The 5,043-nt window shown below is 35.8% G+C and overlaps 1 non-coding gene across 1 annotated transcript; it reads left to right on the top strand.

The window, feature by feature from the left end:
- Positions 1-3,383: 3,383 nt before the first annotated feature.
- LOC115868606 lies at positions 3,384-3,546 on the top strand. The gene has a single exon (XR_004045695.1). It is a non-coding gene; the product is annotated as a U1 spliceosomal RNA (small nuclear RNA).
- Positions 3,547-5,043: the final 1,497 nt, after the last annotated feature.

Here is a 5,043-nt window from a genome sequence, read left to right as displayed (position 1 = left end):
TTTCACGTCCATCCCAGACACAATCTTCTCTGAGTCTTGACTTCTCCCTCTATTGGACCTCTCAGGCTGAATATTCTAAGATTCTAGATTCTAAATTCCAAAGAATCTAGATTGAAGTGTTCTATAGTTCATAGATGTGATAAAACATTAATTCAAATGACCTGAAATTCCAGTCTCCAATTCTAAAATTCTAGACATGGAGACCTGAAGCTCTAATATCCTAGGTTCTGAGATTCCTTGGCTCTAATAGTTCTTTTTTGAAGATTCTGGGCAAGTCTCCAAGATTTTAAGTCCTAAAGTGCTAGCTGATAGAAATGAACCTAGAACTCGCATGGCAACATTTTGCAAAACTATTGACATGTACATAAATCTCTTGGTGATTTTTCAGCAACACAAAAGGTGACTATCCATGTGGAATTTCCTAGATGGAACAAATAGAAATCAAATTGACTACATCCCAGGGAAGGCAAGATGGAGAAACTCAGTATCTCTGCTAAAACTAGACCAGGAACAAATCAAAGCTCATATAAAAGTTCACTACAAAACTAAAGAAGTATTTTAAAAGTACCCAAAATATGACCATGAGATTATACCACCTTAATTTTGAGAACATCTCAAGAATAGATTTGACTCATTGAATATCATTGACAGAATACCTTATGTGCTGTGCGGTGACATCAAGAACACCATTCATGAAGAAAGCAAAAGGTCATTAAGATGTCTGTAAAGAAAGAAAATGTCAAAGTCGAATTTAAAAGAGACTCTGAAAACTGCTCTTAATCATAGAGTAATTAAAGCAAATGAAATAATGAAGATAAAGAGCTGAATGCAAATTTTCAAATGGCAGCTGCAGAAGGCCAAGTCACATTTATAATGAAATGTTATGAGACCTAGAATGAGAAAACTAAAGGGAAGAGCCAGCACAACCTAACTGAAACTAAAAAAAAACAAACCCTCAAGAGAAGATTCAATCCTTGGTTGCAGTCTTGGAAAGTTCTATGGGCAAAATGTTGAATGATGTAGAGAAGATGGAGAGAATACATCTGAGAGAGTCACTGTTCCAAAAAGAACTATTTGACAGTCCACTATTTGAGGAGACAGCATATGAGTAAGAATCAGTGATGCTGAAGAAAGAAATTCAAGCTGGTTTCAACAAGCTGATGAAGCACTATAGGCAATCACTCATCTGTGCTTGAAAGTTTGGAAGACAGACTTGGCCCACTGACTGGCAGAGATCCACATTTGTGATCATTCCAAATAAAATTGACCAAAAATATTTCTCAGACTTTAAAGCAATATCATTGATAGTAACATTGAAGCAAAAATTTTCTGAACATCATCCAACAATGTTTGCAACATCAGAAGGGAACTGCCAGAGTTCGGGCTGAATTCAGAAGGACATGGGTCAAGGGCTATTATTGCTAATGCCAGATGGATCTTGACACAAAGCAGAGAATTCAAGATGTTTAGTTGTGTTTTATTGACTACGCAAGGGCATTTGACTGTGTGGGCCATAATGATTTGGTTAGCCTTGAAAACAGTGGGAATTCCAGAACACTTAATTGTGCTCATGGGGAATTTGTACATGGATCAAAGTCAGTTGTGTGACCAGAGCAAGAGATTACTGCATGGTTTAAAATCAGAAAAATTGTGCATGAGGTTTATATCCTCTCATCATACTTCTTCAATCTATATGCTGAGCAAATCACCAGAGAGGCTGGATTATATGAAGGAGAATGTAACATCATGATTTTAAAAAGGCTTATTAACCACATGCAATGTGCAGATGGCACAAACTTGCTTGCTGAAATTGAGGAGGACCTGAAAAACTTGCTGACGGTGATTGAAGATTGCATCCTGCATCAAGGATCAGAGCTTAATATAAAGAAACCTCAAATACTCACAACTTGACCAACTGGTAACATCAAGATAAATGGAGAAAAGGTTTAAATTTGTCCAAGATTGTGTCTTGCTTAGATCCACAGTCATTGCTCATGGTAGCAGCAGTCAAAAAATCAAAAGACATTGTATTTAGGAAAATCTGTGGCACAAGACCTCTTTAGTGTATTGAAAAGCAAATATGTTACTTTTAGGACCAAGATTGACATGACCCATGCCATGTTATTTTCCATAGTTTCATATGCATGTAAAAGTTGTACATTGAATACAGAAATCCGAAGAAGATTAATTTGCGTGTGGTGCTGGTGAAGAGTGTCGAAGTACCATGAACTGAGAAAAGGACAACCCAATCTTTTTTGGAAGAATTATAACCAGAGCACCCTTTAGAGGCAAAGATGGCAAGACTTCACTTAACTTATTTTGGACATACCATCCAGAGAGACAAGTACCTGGAGGAGGGCACCATGCTTGGTAAACTTGTCGGGCATCAAATAAGAGGAAGGCCTGCAATGAGATGGATTGATGCGGTGGCTGCAACAATGGCTCAGGCATAGGAATGACTGTACATTCTCTACAGTGCCTCTTATTAATGCCCAAGCACCCAACTTGACATCCTTAACTTATATTCCTGTTCTGACTTGGGAGTTCAGAGTACACCCAACCTTTCAACAGGGAAGCCAAGTTGACATATATATATCTATCACAGTGCCCAATAGCAACAGGAGACACATCATCCAAGCTTCTGAGTCAAGGGCCAAGACCAGTGGTCAGATTTGTAAGTAAGATTACTTATCATCATGCACCTGTTGGATGATTAAACCAGTATAAGACTGGAAAATATCTAACACTCAACTGAGTCCAGCCAAAATTTATGATCTTCTAGAATATGGAAGAATTTGTTATTTTTGTTTCAGACTATTAGGTTTGATTTGGTTGTTATTCTTTTTCTCTTTTTCAGTAAATGAGAGGGATAGTCCATAGGTGGTACACATTATTAACAGTATAAAGTTGTAATTGAAAGCTTGGTCATTTGAGTTTACCAACAGGCAATTCTGAAGAAAGGTCTTGATATATTCTTCTAAAAAACCAGCCATTGAAAGCCCAATGAATCAGAATCCTACTGTAATAAGGAGTCACCATGATATAGAATGGAATCGATAAAAGTGGGTTAGCTGGTGTGCTTAAAAAAATCCTCTTAGTGTCTGCCCTGTACTCTACATCCACTGATGATTTCTCCTTTATGAACTTCCTACATACATCCCTTAAACAAGATTTTTTTTGTATAGGAATATACTTGTAATGCAAACTAAGACTGTATTCTCAAATATGGATTTTTTAGCACTCTGTATTTTATCAGGGAGAGAAGATAGTATTAAACATGCACATCTATATTACAAAAATGGAATTGACACTGAAAGGGCATTTTGAAAGGTATTTTGAAACTAAAAAGGGAAATTATTTAGAACAACACATCAGGGTAAGGAATACTTACCTGGCAGGGGGGATACCATGATCACGAAGGTGGTTTTCCCAGGAAGAGGCTTATCCATTGCACTCTGGATGTGCTGACCCCTGCATTTCCCCAAATGTGGGAAACTCAACTGCATGATTTGTGGTAGTGGAGGACTGCATTCACACTTTCCCCTGATTAAAAACAAAGAAAAGAAAAAAAGGAGGTGCATTTTCCAGACATAAATTCTTCCTATACAGTTTACTGTAATCATTTTAATCATTTTATATCAGCTTTAACTCTGAGTAGAATGAAAATAGGGGAAATAAAAGGCTACATTTATTTTATATGGAACAACAATTAATAATTGTAGCAATATAAAACACAATCTAATTATAAGAGAGAGAGAGAGTTCATATTTTGTGTTCACAAGTGTTGCATTCTATAAAGGGGAAAAACAATAAAACATATACTTGAGGAGATTTTGCTGTTATTTACATGACACACAAAACCCAAGTGTATGTTCTGGTCATTTGTTGCTTGACAGAAGCTCAAGGAGAGCTGAAAGGACATCCACTAAGTATGAATTACAATTGTAGCCTGTACAGTCTTTCAATATTTTTACTATGTTAAATGACACTGAGAAAGCTCTTGCATTATAACAATAGTCCATCAGTATTTTTTAAATGAAATGTCCATCAGCATTTTTAATGTAAGCTCATTTAAGAAGTGAAGGAAATCAACATCAAAGCCTTCTACAAAGAATAATATCCTAGAAGGTAACTAATATTTAATATATCACCTACCTGTATGTCCCATAAGAAGTTACAATCTCATACATTTACAGGGGCAGTTTCTACCTTATCCTACAGAGCCACTATAAGTTAGAATGGACAATGGCAGCGAATTTTTTTTATATTTTCTTTAGTGTAATTTTTTCCTGGAAAGAAAGACTGTTTTTTATTATTGTTCCTAATCTTATGTTAAATTTTGATTGCTTATCTGATGAAATTTAGGGGAAAAACAGTAGGTATACATTTTTGACTTATCATTCTAATATTATAAACAGCAACCTTTCTACAGTAATAAGGCATCATTATTTAAATATAGCTATGCTTACAAGGCTGTGGACTAATAATATGGGGATGATGTATGATTAATTTCATCATCAATAATCAAAATTTTAAGAGTGAAATTTTTTAACTCTGGAAAAATCACTAAGCCATAGTGAAGTCTCAAGGCATAGAAAAATTTTATTGAAAGGTAGAGATTCAGGAATTGGGTGACACACTAGCCCCTGGGCAGGGGACCATAGTGTTCCAAATTTCAAGAGGAGAGTAAAACTTTGAGAGAGCCAATGGACCACATGCTCAGAGGCCAGAATAGACTACATAACAAAAGGTTACAAGAGGATAGTTAAACTTTTCTGAACATCTTCATGTCTATTTTCTAATTTCTAAGAACATGTTAACTAAAGAATTCTTCTTCAATTAGGCTGATCAAACATTCTTTCTTTCGTTCTTTCCTTTTTTATTTTTTGGTATGGGAAAGAGTTTTATATACAAGAGCAATTGAATATTGAGAAAACGTCCAAGCCTAGTCCAAATCAAGTCCATAAGTCCGATATTAGCCCATATGTCCAATGACAATCTATAAAGTCTTTTTCAGACTCACAAAACAAATGCAATGGCACG

The sequence above is a fragment of the Echinops telfairi genome, unplaced genomic scaffold (assembly GCF_000313985.2).
Source record: "Echinops telfairi isolate 266 unplaced genomic scaffold, ASM31398v2 ScPeMD7_14;HRSCAF=57, whole genome shotgun sequence".
NCBI classification, from domain to species: Eukaryota; Metazoa; Chordata; class Mammalia; order Afrosoricida; family Tenrecidae; genus Echinops; species Echinops telfairi.
Note: the sequence above shows the minus strand (reverse complement) of the source record. Positions and strands in the feature narration are given on the sequence as shown.